Source organism: Phacochoerus africanus, chromosome 3 (assembly GCF_016906955.1).
Source record: "Phacochoerus africanus isolate WHEZ1 chromosome 3, ROS_Pafr_v1, whole genome shotgun sequence".
Classification (NCBI taxonomy): Eukaryota; Metazoa; Chordata; class Mammalia; order Artiodactyla; family Suidae; genus Phacochoerus; species Phacochoerus africanus.
Genome location: NC_062546.1, coordinates 131,425,572 through 131,439,920, shown reverse-complemented (window position 1 = coordinate 131,439,920; position 14,349 = coordinate 131,425,572). Strand labels below are relative to the sequence as shown.

Here is a 14,349-nt window from a genome sequence, read left to right as displayed (position 1 = left end):
AACCTGCATCCTCATGGACACTAATGTCAGTAGGTTCTTAACCTACTGAGCCACAGCAGGAATGCCTTAAAAGTTATTTTTATATTTCTCTGAATAAAAACCCAATTTACTTTCAAAGCCCTCAAAATTTTTCAGAAAATAACATATCTTAGAAAACTTGGCTTGTCAGAGTACAAATTCTCCCTGGGTCTTGCTTACCTCGTTATACCCCAGACTCCACCTGCTGGCAACAGAGAAAAGCTGTCTCACTCGGGGCAGGGGGGGCGGGGACACCCAGAAAGTTTCTCTGGATAAGTCGACAACAGAAAGCTGAGAAGAGAACTGGGAAAAAGAAAACTGGTCAGAACACTCATCCAAGGACATAAGAAGCACAGAGTTTATAAAACCAGCTATGCCTGGACTCCAGGTATAGCCATGATGGAGAGGAAAGGCTATCAGCACAGACACACTCCTAACAGGGGAAAAAAGGCTGACCAGTTGGCAAAAGCAAAAAAACTCATTGTTTTTCCTGATACCTTCTGTCCAAGCTGACCAAGGACACGAAATGAAAGCCCCTTGTCTTGAGCAAGGATCTGCAGTGTCCAGTTTGCCTTTTCTATCTCTGCATTTCTCTTTCAGTCTTTTATTTATTTATTTTGTCTTGTCTTTTTGTCTTTTCTGGGGCTACACCCACAGCATATGGAGGATCCCAGGCTAAGGGTCGAATCGGAGCTGTAGCCGCCGGCCTACACCAGAGCCACAGCAACGCCAGATCCGAGACTCATCTGCAACCTACACCACAGCTCGTGGCAACGCTGGATCCTTAACCCACTGAGTGAGGCCAGGGATTGAACCACAACCTCATGATTCCTAGTCGTATTTGTTAACCACTGAGCCACGATGGGAACTCACCATTTCTCTTTTAGTAATGCTAATAGCTTTGCAGCCCAAAACACAAAGAAATGTTTCAAAGGTTTGAGATAACGAGGCCAAGAACCTCTGTAAAACACTTAGGGGGCTGAAGTTCTCCAGAACATTTTCTTCCCATTATTTCCTACCTCACTCCTCACAGGTCTCAACTCTACACGACTCACCATTTCCAAACACACCGCCCCAACTCATCGTACCTTTGCTCTCCCAGTTCACACATCCTGAAGCCCCTCCCCAACTGTGGAAGTGAGTCATCCTCTAAGCACAGCTCAGATATCACCTGCATGCCCACCCCACCCCCACGGAGCCTCACCAGTTCTTCCTCCGCACTCAGAACACCTGGCTGGTATCCGTGCTCTAGCGCTTGCTTCCTTCCACCTTAACCTCCCTCTCCTGCCACTTTCTCTAGGGCTGGTCTTCCCTCTTGTCCCCTATGCCACCCTCCTGCTCTTATCACAAGTAGAAGCAGATGACAATAATGTTTGTCCATTGAAGGACTCCAACAAGAGGTTCTCTGCGACTGACTCAGAGCCCATTTCCCTGGGAAATAATTCTTTTTACTGCTACTAAGGTCCTGAAAGATACTCTTTTTCAAGGGCGCTACCTGTGCTCAAACAGCAACAACCGGGCTCTTGCCCAAGTCAATCCCCTCGCAGCAATGCTGCCAGGCCTCGCTGCCAAAGAGGCAGATCATGCGTAGTCACGTTTGGGCCAAGACAACCACCTTGGCAGATAACCGGAGCTAATGGATTTGTGCACCCACAGGCGGGGTGGGGGCCTTTTCTCCCCTTTGAGTCCGTTTAATAAGGGCTCTCCAGGATGTGCTCCCTCACCCAAAGAGACTTCAAAGATGAGAACAGAGCACAGGCGCTCTTCTCTGGGAGGAAACCAGGGACCTAGGCAGGGACAGGTCCAGACTTCCCCCCATTTTTGAGACAGAGAGATCTCATTCAAGCAGAATGCATAGGAGAAACCTATGTGGGCCAGGTGGTCACCCTGTGTCAAATCTCAGCCCACAAACGCTGCCAAGGCTTCTGAGCAGCCCAGGTTCTTCCTTCCCCGCTGGCTGACCTTGCTGGTAGCATTTAGGCATTCACTGCAGGACAGCACCACCTGGTGAACAGCAGCTCAAATATCTGAGGCGTCCTCCTATTATTCACTCATAAAAAGGATTACCTGCTTCTCTGCATCGAACCTGGCAGCCAGGGGAGGGAATCCATCTCGCAGCTGCAACGAGGACTTCAGCCAATCTCCTTCCACAAAACAGACCTCAGCAGAAAAGGCAGACACCCCAACCACAACCAAGAGTCAAGTATAAAGGAATGTCCATCACAGCCTACCATGTACCCAGACCCCCAGGGGAGTGCCTGCACCCTTCAAGTTCTCTAACAGGTGCTGCAAACATGTGCTTTCTCTTTGGCCCCTTCTCCACCCAGAGCAAGCCATTTGTTACAATCTCTGTAAGGGCAAGGGGGGGACAGTGCTTTCAGAGTTTACATTGACAAAGACACTGCTGTAAATTACAGAGTTCCAGAGGTCTAGGGGGAGATGACTTCCTGCCAGAAGGATTGTCCCTACAGCCTGTTTTTGTGGTGATGAGATCACAGAGTTGAGAGTCTGCATTTGGTCCTACATGGGTTTTATGGGCCATATTCAGTAATTATAGAAAGGAAAAAGGGAGGTCAAGGAGACAGAGGAACTCTGAGTAGTGATTGAGAAGTTACTTATAACTCCCATTAGCTCGCTCACCCACTGGACTCAGAAAAGAAACTACGTCTCAAGTTTTCAATTTTGTCCTTTGGAGTCTAATGTTAGATGAGAAAAAAAGTGGAACTTTCTGCTTTTTACATTTTCTCGTTTCAGCAGCATTCCTCCCCTCAAAGGGCTCCATTCATTTTCAATGCACAATCCAAACTTTGAGCCCAAGAAAGTTTTGAAAAACAAGCATTATACCACAAAATAGTCTCATCTAAACTGCAAAAGAAGACCAAATACACTCACTGGAGGAATTTTTGTGGAACCTCAAACATGGGAGTTTAGAGACCAGGTGAATGATAACATATAATTGCCAAGCACTAGCTTTTAATTTTCATGGATCTCATTTCCAATTGACTCCTAAAGATAAAACCTTAAGAGGGTTTCGAGGAAAATTATTAGGGTTTACACCCCAGTCATCACTCTTGTCTCAGGGATGAACAGATAGACCTCAAAGATGTTTATCCAACAGAAGCAAGCTTCTTTATCTTTCAAAAACCTAGCATTGGGTCTCCTCAGACCACAAAACAAAAACTAGGGGATATGTTTGAGGTCCAAAGCGTGTGGCCAGCGATTCTGTGCATGGTCCAAGGCCTCTGGTGACCCCAGGTCCTGCTGCACTGAACACTGCAGGAAGAAGAGCTGCGAGGCCCAGGAGGCAGACCCACATAATGAAGGGCACACCCTTCACCGGGTCACACCCTGCTGCATCCGAGAGCTCACGAAACAGAGTGGGAAACAATACCGCAGAAATCTCGAAGCCAGCAGAAGAAAGCTCTTGTTTTTGTTTTGTTTCATTTTGGATGCTGAAAGCAGGCTTAAATAAAGGCAGAAAATAGGAAGGAGGAGAGAACTCTGGAGATGTGGTACGCATCTGGGACTTGAGCAGCAACAGGCAACGTTTGAAAATACTTATTTTCACTTCAAACCGTGCTGCTTCCCTCTCCCTTAACACGGGTGTACAGGTGATACCGTTATATCCGTCCAGCACACGGAGGTGGGTTTCCATCCTCACTGCCCACAAGAACTGCCTGGGCAGCTTTCAAAATCCTGAGGCCCAGAAGAATTAAGACAGAATCCCTGGGAACCCAAATATTGTTACTTTTTAAAGCTGACCAGCTGATTCTAACGCATAGCCAGGACTTCAAACCACTGCCCCTGACCTATCAGGGTGTTTTCTTTTGTCTCGGAGGTGGAGGGGCAGGAAATTTTTATGCCTTAAAAAAAGGAGAGTGGGGGGCATTCCCATCCTGGCTCAGTGGTTAACGAACCCGACTAGGAACCATGAGGTTGCAGGTTTGATCGATCCCTGGCCTTGCTCAGTGGGTTAAGGACCCGGCGTTGCCGTGAGTTGTGGTGTAGGTCGCAGGCGCGGCTCAGATCCCGTGTTGCTGTGGTGTAGGCCAGCAGCTACAGCTCCGATTAGACCCCCTAGCCTGGGAACCTCCATATACCACAGGAGCAGCCCTAGAAAAGGCAAAAAAAAAAAAAAAGAGAGAGAGAGAGAGAGAGAGTGGGAAGAGAAACACAAATGGAGAGGGAGAGGGCTGCAGGAAACCGAAGTGAGTAACACCTTGCAGGGCATGATCACTGGGATGGGTGCCAAGATGAGGCCTGGGGAGCACACTCCCTGACAGAGAGGACAGGGTGAGGACAGACCGGTCATTTCCTAAGCAGGCCCTGGATGGCCCCTGTCAGGGGCTGGTGAGAGATTACAATCCAAAGCTCATCTATAAAGAACATCCCAATATCAAGTGCTTGCTATGTGAGAGGTGATTATAATACGATGGGTTTTAGATGTGAAGAACTGTATTCACCACTATGATTTCTCCTTGTTCTCCTAGTAACAGTACTTTTTTAAAAAACTGATAATCCATATTTCCTTGTTCACTAAACCTGACAAAGCACACCCTCATGACAATGTCTCAAAAGGAGCGCCGAATCCAAGTCTGATTTCAATTAGTATCATGAAGCGACAGTGAGTGGGTATGAAAGAGAAGCTGGATACCCGGGCGAAGGGCACCTGCAGGAACACGGTCTCCAGCTGAGGAGCTAATTCTATTCTCACTTCAATGCTCCTTTTTTTTTTTTTCCCCGAGAGGCAAGAAATAGGTTTATTAATATAGGACACTTGTGAGACATGCAAGTGGGCTAACAAGGAGGCTTTGCTCACTTCCATGTCCCTTAGTTCACAGGGCTACCTGCTCTCTACCTTAGCTGTAACAAGAGTGACAAAAATCCAGCTGTCCACCTGGTCTGCCTCCTTCCCTATTTCAGTCTCTCATAGAGGAATTAATCAGCTTTACGTTATCCATCATTTACCAGTGTTTCCCAAGGTATGGCCTGCAGGCCATCTGTACCAGAAGGATCAGGGCCACACCTGGACACCACCCCAGACTGCACAAGAAGGGAATCATCCTATCCGGAGTAAAGCCCAAGAGTCTGCATTTTAATCAACCACACAGACACAACAATCTGTGAACCAGTCATAAACCCTCAACAACGCCTCGTGGAAATAGGTTTACCAGATGTCCTGCTAAATCTCTCTATAACCTCTGCCACTTCCTACCTGGGCTTTCATTAGTTCGCACCTCTCCGTGGTCTCCAAGCTATCTGGTCTCTCCAGTGTACACTGCATGGCCACTTAAATACCACTTGGACCCCAGGCTCAAAGCCCTTGACTCAAGTCACTCATCTCTGAATGTACACACCTGCTGCAAAACCTCTCTCTCTACCACTTTCAGCTGAAGGTTTCGGGTCTGTTGGTTCTCTCTCCCAACTAAACCCTAAGCTTCTTGAAGGCAGGGCCCACATCATGTCTCCGTATCTTTTACAGGACCCAGTACATCTTATGTTTCAAGAGCAGTGGTTGACTAACAGACCAAGATCCTGCTTCAGCCCTGGATTTTCCTTCATTCAGCTTCTTATTCTTCCTAAGAAAACTTTCATTCTCTCCTGTCCATGACAAAATTGATTCAGGTGAGGGTGGGAGAAAAGATTTACATACAGTGAGGAAAGGGAGCGGGGTGGAGGGTGAAAGTCCTAAGCCAGTGATTTCAACTATCCAAGATTCAGCTAGAAACCAAGAAGATCTATTTAGTCTTTGAAGCCGCCCAAATCAGTAACGAAATTCATGCACAATTCAGGAGAGATCTTTCCACCCTCTCCCCACCTCTATCCACGCCTCTTTCCCAGGTCCTCCCTGAGAGCTGTTTTCTTCCTCTTTTAGATATGATTCTAACAAGAGGGAAATAGTTGGTTTCCCAGGTCACCATAAATTAAAAAGGTGGAGGGTGACTACTAGGTCAAGGCACAATGGCAGCCCTGAGCAATTATGACTGACCGGAGGCAATGTATGAAATCCCAAACAGCAGACTACAGGCAGTTAACAGTTTATAGCCTTTCAATCCCCCAAAGTGTCCAGGAACACCTAAACAAAACATTTTAAAACAACACCTTTAGAGAGAACAGCACCATCTCTGAGACATGACTCCCTACCCTGTGAAAAGGTTACTTCCTTTATCGTGTGTCTCCAGCCACTGTATTCCAGAGAGAAGATGCCCAGATAAGCAACCTCAGCCCCTAAGAACTAAGTGTTCTCAAACATAGGACACTGTGTCCAATGCAACACACTGTCTCTGTTGGTCTCCAACACCAGCAAACACAGGTAAGCACACACCCTCAGCTTTGCCATTCTGATGGGGAACCTTCCAACTGGCTACTCTCAGACTAGCCACATGCTCATCACGTCCCATCTACCTTTCCTTGTGGTATTGATGAGTAAAGCTGCCCATCAGATCATAAAGTTCCTGGAGAAGAGGGGCTGTACCTTTGTATGAACACCATGCCCTATCTCTGCATCTCACAACTGATGCCTGCTGACACTGTCCAGAAGCCCTATAGCCAAAGACAGGAGGCATTTAAATCCGAGTGTTTTAAAATAGCCCAAGCGGGAGTTCCCATCGTGGCACAGTGGTTAACGAATCCAACTAGGAACCATGAAGTTGCATGTTCGATCCCTGGCCTTGCTCAGTGGATTATGGATCCAGCATTGTCGTGAGCTGTAGTGTAGGTTGCAGATGTGGCTCGGATCCAGCATTGCTGTGGCTATAGCTGTGGCATAGGCTGGCAGGTACAGCTCTCATTCAGCCCCAAGCCTGGGAACTTCCATAGGCCACAGATGTAGCCCTCAAAATTTTTAAAAAAATTTTTAAAGTAAAATAAAATAAGCCAAACATGTCTATAGTCTTTAAAGGTACTGATTTTCCTGCTTTCTGACAGTGTTTTTTAAAATACAGGTTTAAGTGCTAGGATTCTGTGATCCATGGGGCAAGCCTCAGTTTATCTTGCAATGTGGAACAGAGAGCAGGGGCATAAATTCTGTACCCACTGCATGTGCCTATCTGAACCCCAAAGGTTAGGTGAATTTATCCTTGATCTAAAGGAAAACTAACCTCAAGTGGCTTCGCTCATTCATCTATTCAGACTGATTATTGGGTAACTTCGTATTTATGTCTTGATAAAAACATTCAAGTACCAATTTGTCTTAGGTTTAGTAGAGAGTACTTTAATGAATTTAAATGGTAGTTCAATAATCATAAGGTTATGATTTACACTTGGTGCAAGGAATTTGTTTCATCTAAACTGAGTTAAAAAAGAAATCTATTTCCAGATTCACAAAAGTAACTCTCAGTTTCGTTTCAAGCCCACTGTTACATATGCCACTTACTCTCCAAGTCCAGTCCATTTACAAACAGCCTATAATGACTTCCCAGGAACTGAAAACTCATCTCCTTAGGTCTGGGCTGTCTGGGCCTCCCAGGCCTGGCCAGCTGTTTCCAGCTTCTACAGGCGGTCCTTCATTCCCCACAGCTGAAGCCTCTTGACCCTTGTCCCCACCCTCCCATCACTGGCTCAATCCAGCAGGAATTTCTAGACTAGAGGTTTAAACAACTCGAGCCAAGTTGCTCTTGCTGCTTAACCAGCCCTGACCTTGTTGTGTCTAATAACTGGGCTTCTTTCTCCTGCATTCCACAGGCCCAAGTCACCCTCTCACTCAGTTCTGATAACGGAGACTTGAGCCCCCCTCTGGGTAACCTGTAAGTCCCCGGTCGCTGGGGCACTGCCTCGCTCTTGACAGTCCTCCCAGGGAGCAGAGGTTGAGCTTGAACCCATAGTGCCAGAGCTGCTCAGGAGACATGGGTGCGCCGTCAGCCTACTCTGACGCCCCGCATCGCTTCAGACCACCCTCCTCCAGGCGGCCAGCACTGCAGATTCCTGTTCTTTCCTCCTGGTTCACTGGACTTCCTACTGCTGCAGATGTCAGGTCTGCTGCCCCCACCATGCGTCCCCCACCCCCCCGGGTGGAAGGTTCCCAGCCCAAAGTGGGCCTCACGAGGAAGTGACTCAGCTGAGGGTCCTCTGGACAGAACACAACAAATAAGTCACAGGATCAGAAATTAAAGCCCCAGCAACGAAACATCAACAGAGCAAGAGAAAAGGGGATATATCTTTTCGCTGAGAATTCAGCACCCATGCTAAAGCTATGGCACCCTTGTTCACTAGCTCAAAGGTGAAACCCGACAAAAATCAGAGAAACAGCCGAATCTGTGTCTTCCCTGAGTGGAGGGGATTCGGAGAACTTCTTATAAAGCCCTTCAAAACTAACACTGATGACTACAGAATATGAAATATAAAAATAACCAGATAATTCTTCTCTCCAAGATACCAAGTCATCTTCTAAAACGCTATAAACAAAACTAAATTTGCGTGTACATTTTTATCCACATCCTTTAAAAAAAAAACAAAAAACATCAGACAAACATTAAAAACTCTAGCTGGCTAAACTGTCATCCACTTCAAAATAACATGAAAAATAGCAACCCTCATTTTCTGGTCAAAGCTTATTTTTGCAACACCTATCATTTTCTACAGAATTCTAGCATTCTCTGCTTTCTACCACTATTTTGCAGAAAGACTTTCCCCCCTTGGCTTTATATCTTTTTTTTTTTTTTGTCTTGTTAACAATCCTGAAAATTCCAACCTTGCAATTTTTTCAGCCCTGGGAAGGAATAACACACAGTCATTTAAAAACCAAAAGCAGTGTCAACACTTCCTCAATGACACAGCTGCTGTGAGCGACCAGTTTAATTTCAGCTTGGGGGGTTTTTTGGTGTTGGGGTTTTTTTGGGGGGGGGAATGATGACTTCTCTCCAAAATAATTCTCAAAGTTACTAAACACATGATCAAAATCAGTAAGGCATTTGTAAAGCAAGAAGTTCTAACTACCTATGATAAAGCACAGCAAATATACACAAACAAAAGACCAAGGATCAGGCAGGAAAAGACCCACTTTGTGTGCCGTGTATAACATGAAACACAAGTTCTCTATTACCAACCTTCAAAAATTGGGGAGTTCCCATTGTGGCTCAGCAGGTTAAGAACCCACATTGTCTCTGTGAGGAGGAAGATTTAATCCCTGACCCCGCTCAGTGGGTTAAGGATCCGGCATTGCCACAAACTGCAGTGTAGGTGGAAGATGTGGCTCAGGTTTAGCGTTGCTGTGGCTGTGGTGTAGGCCTCGGCTGCAACTCCAATTCAACCCCTAGCCCAGGAACTTCCATATGTTGCATGTGTGACCATAAAAAGAAAAAAAATTTGAGTCATACCATCTAGCAATCACAATTCTGATCTATCCAAAAGAGCTGAAATCAGGATCCTGAAGAAATCTGCATGATTGTGTTCACCACAGCCTTTCACAACAGCCAATACCAGAAGCAACCTAAATGTCCATCAACAGATGAATGCACAAAGAAAATGTGGTGCATATATATATATATATATATATATATATATATATACACAAACATACATACATACAATGGAAGATTACTCTGCCTTAAAAAAGGAAATCCGGTCACATGCTACAATGTGGATGAAATCTGAAGACATTATGCTTGCTCAATGAAATAAGCCAGTTACAGGAGGACAAATATAACATGATTCCTACTCATATCAACTATCTAAAGTAGTCAAACTCCTAGAAGCAGCAGGTACAATGGTGGTTTGCCAGGGGCTGGGGCGAAGATGAAATGGGGAGTTGCTGTTCAATGAATATAAAGCCCCAGTGATGTAAGATGGAAAAGTTATACCCATTTGCTATACAACACCGTCCTTACAATTAACACTGTGCTGTACACTTAAAATTTTAAGAGGCTAGATCTCATGTTGTTTGTTTGTTTTAACCATAATTTTTTAAACATGAGGAAACAGGAGTTCCCGTCGTGGCGCAGTGGTTAACGAATCCGACTAGGAACCATGAGGTTGCGGGTTCGGTCCCTGCCCTTGCTCAGTGGGTTAACGATCCGGCGTTGCTGTGAGCTGTGGTGTAGGTTGCAGACGTGGCTCGGATCCTGCGTTGCTATGGCTCTGGTGTAGGCCAGTGGCTACAGCTCCGATTAGACCCCTAGCCTGGGAACCTCCATATGCCTCGGGAGCGGCCCAAAGAAATAGCAAAAAGACAAAAAAATAAAATAAAATAAAATAAAAAATAAAAATGAGGAAACAGGCTCAGGAATTCAGATTATGCTGGCTTTCCCATCCCTTCTATGCTTCATACTTCCTACTTGCAAGAGAAATATAAACAATATAGGTTAACATACAATTATGGGCTAAAGTGCAGGGCAGGAGGAATGGACAGGGGACAGGAAACCAAAGAAGACTTAAGTAGTTGAGGAAAGCATCAAAAGGGAAGGCATCTTAGGCCAACCCCTGAAGGATCCTGCTGAGCCCATGGAGACTGCAACAAGCCTAGCATCTGAGTATGGACACTCAAGCTATGTCCATACTTGGCTTTCATGGTTCAAGCCAAGAAAGCATACTAAGGGTAGCATTGTGTAGAAACTCCACGCTTCCAATTGATGAATTAAACACACAGAGCTAAAAACTGAAGCAAAACAAAAGGAACTTATCAAAAGACCCTACACCATTTATAATTTAGCCCTCCAAGTATGAATTTTTTGCAATCTTGGAAAAGGCCCTGCTATTGACAAATAAGTAATATAAAAAGTTATAAGACAGAGTTCCTATTATGGTACAGTGGGTTAAGGATAGATCTGCAGCAGCTCAGGTCACTGGGGAGGCATGGGTTCAATCCCCAGCCCAGCACAGTGAGTTAAGGATCAGGCATTGCCATACCTGTGCAGCTGCAGGTTGAATTTGATCCATCCCCTGGGAACTTCCATATGCTGTGGGTGTGGCCAAAAAAAAGTTATAAGGCACAGCCCTCCATCAGGGTCAGCCTGAGTTAAAACAATCAGAATAAGAAAGTTATATAACATTTCGAGAAAATAAAAACATGGTTTTACAGTAATCCCCCATTTAACCAACATCCCTGCAAAATAAACTGTACTAAGGAAATAGGTCTTTTAGACAATGAAACAGCTCCCTTTAAAGTATAAAACACGTGTTAATAGGGACATCTGCATATGGACTTTGTACTGGATGAGAATCAGGGAATTATATTTATTTTATTCAGTGATAATGGGATGGGGTGCAGATCTTTATCAGTTAGAGACCCTGAAGCCTTTACAAGCAACACACAATGTCTGGAATTTGCTTCAAAATATTCCAACCACATGAAAAACAATGCAAGATTAATAAAACAAGGTTGGCAAATGTTGAAATCGGTGAAGATGGTTGATGGGTATATGGTCATTCATTATATGCCTCACTTTTTTTTTTTTTTTAAGGGTCAAATCGAAGCACAGGGAAGTTCCCAGGCAAGGGGTCGAATCTGAGCTGCAGCTGCAGGCCTACACCACAGCCATAGCAATACCAGATCCAAGCCTCGTCCAGGACCTACATCACAGCTCAAGGCAACGCCGGATCCTTACCCCCTGAGCGAGGTCAGGGATCAAACTTGCATCCTCATGGATACTAGTCAGGTTTGTTTCCTGTGAGCCACGATGGAACTCCCTATTTGTATGTTTTTGACAATTCCATTTAATGACTTTTTAAAGCCCAAGATTATGCACTTGGAATAAAAATTTTCTCTAACATTTTCTCTAACATTTATGAACTGCATTCCAGTTACCTCATTAGCATACACAGGTTCCCTACCTAGAATGTCTTTTTACTCCACCTGGACAACTCCTATTCACTTCCCAAGACCCTACCACCTTCCTTTCACTGCCATGCAGAAGTCTCAAGTTCCCCTGTACTCCCACCACACCTCATTTGTCTCTGCTGCATGACCCTTATTATACTGTCTTGTATTTGCATTTGAAACCATTAGCCCTTCTAGACTCTAAGAAAAGAAGCTGAATTTGTTTATAATCATATGCCCAGGGCCTGGCACACAGTATGCACTAACCAATATGCAGGAATTTAACAAGGCCTAGCCTGAAGTCATCACAAAAAACCCAGTTCCTCTTCTGCCAAAGAAACTTAGGAAGGTCTGTCAGGCCTGTGTTCTTCCCAAGCTGATGTCCTCACACAGTCAAGCATGCTAACTTCCACAGCCTGCCTCCACTTCTAACTTCCAGACTGCCATTTCTTTTTTTTTTCTTCCTTTTTTTTTCTTTTTATAGCATATCAAAGTTCCCAGGCTAGGGGTCGAATCAGAGCTACAGTTGCTGGCCTACATCACAGCCACAGCAACTCCAGATCTGAGCCAAATCTGCAATCTACACCACGGCTTGCGGAAATGCCAAATCCTTAACCCGCTGAACGAGGCCAGGGATTGAACCTGCAACCTCATGGTTACTAGTTGGGTTCTTAACCCACTGAGCCGTAGTGGAAACTCCCAGATTGCCCTTTCTTACAGACAGAACCCCTGAACACACATCAATGTTCACAACTCAAATAGCCTCCAGATAAAAGAAGAGAGACCCTGGGCACACACTTAGGAGAAAGGTGCACAAAGCACATGTGTGCTGTCTATTCTGGACTGCTCAGAGGGCTCGCCTGCTTAATTCCAAAGCTGCAACTGTGTTCAGGATTCAGGATAACAAGATTGCCAGGAGATACATAACTATACCTATACAACACCTACATCTCCTGCCTAAGTAATAGACCAGCAGGGGCACCAGCTGAGAAAGACTGGCGTTCTGGCCACTTCCCTGACAAGTGGCTTCACCTCCAGGGAATCAGGTCGCTCCCCATTGGCCTTCAAGTTGTCAATGATTAAAGCAGGATCACCTCTGAGGGCTGTTATGAGCGAGCAAAATAATGCACATCCAGGGCTTTCGAGTCTGCAACCTACACCACAGCTCATGGCAATGCCGGATCGTTAACCCACTGAGCAAGGGCAGGGACTGAACCCGCAACCTCCCGGTTCCTAGTCGGATTCGTTAACCACTGCGCCACCAGGGGAGTTGGTAGATTTAGATTAAATTTTAGTGTTGGTAGGGCTTGAACACATCTAATTCAGTTTGCTAACTTAGCACATGCAGCTGTTCAGGGCCAGCATATATGAGAGACTTGTTCGAAATCATACATCTTTTGTACGGTATAGCCAAAACCTTTTGGACACATAACATCTGTTGTGTGGTGTAGACACAGCCCTCTCGGATATACCCATTTGTTGTACGCTGTAGCCAGTGTCCCGCCTCTCTCTCCCTCGCCCCAGCATCCTGTCCAGTAATCTTTTTCTAGACACCATAGCACTTCTACTCTTATCTTTCTACAACATAGGGGAAACACAGGTCTTATTAAGCTAAAGCGTAATAATCTGTTACCATCATACAAACAGCTTCTGAGCTGTGGATCATTCCCAGGGTATTTGAAATTGTTTGCTAGCACAAGTGTGGTTTTAGATCATCTGTTGTGCCTATGTGAGATGCCTATAGTCTGTTAAACGAAACTAAGAAAAGAGACTCAGGTCTTCACTTCATTAGCGCAGGACCCTAAACTAAAAGACCTGATCATCTTACAGATAATTTTAGAGAGGAGAATGTAAGGAAATGGTTAACTTAAAACAGGTAATTTACATATGAATCATACAGTAATCATCAGAGTCATCTAATTTTTGACCCTTTGCCACACTTCGGTAGATGCCAGTGGTGTTTAAATCCTTGTTTTAAGTAGCAGAACTTTTATTTTGTACAATTTTGAAATAATGAAGAAGACACTGATCCCAATTTCTCTAGGAAAAACTTCCAGCTGTCTTTAGTTTTAAATTTTTTAAATGGGAGTTTCCCAGTCCCCTCTCCAGGCCTTGACCTTTGACTTATGACCTATATCTCATACTCTAGCCCTTAATTATATGCCACTCCATACTGTTTATCCTTCTCTACCATGGTGACAATATGGTAGATAAGACAGGGGCTGAGGATCAGCCCTCTCCATCAGCTAGCTCACTCCCTCCATGGCCTGGGATCCCACTTGTCTTTGCCCACTCCACCTGAGAATAATCCAGCAGCTTCCTAAGAGCTTGGGCCCTGGAGCTGACTCCTGAGCTGGCACCTCTCTGGTCGGCCACAAACCAGCCATGTCATTATCTTAGGCAAGTAATTCATCTCTGCGTTTCCTATCTGCAAACCTGGGGTATTAATAGTATTTGCCTCAAAGGGCTGGTGTGAGGGGAAATGCATCGTTACCTGCCAAGAGCCTCATACATAGCAACTGCTCTATAAATATTAGATGTTATTACTCTCTGGCCCCTGAGGGCGTGTCAGTTGCAAA

General features: G+C 45.2%; 1 protein-coding gene across 3 annotated transcripts in view; it reads right to left on the bottom strand.

Moving 5' to 3' along the window:
* TANC1 (tetratricopeptide repeat, ankyrin repeat and coiled-coil containing 1) overlaps window positions 1–14,349 on the bottom strand; it is a 244,305-nt gene that overhangs the window by 183,296 nt on the left and 46,660 nt on the right. For 2 of the 3 annotated variants that reach the window (XM_047772673.1, XM_047772675.1), the window contains exon 2: window positions 199–321. The exons of the other annotated variant lie outside the window; for it this stretch is intronic. The gene's annotated coding sequence lies outside the window, so the exon portion shown is untranslated. The remainder of the gene's footprint in view (window positions 1–198; window positions 322–14,349) is intronic. 3 annotated transcript variants of the gene reach the window in all.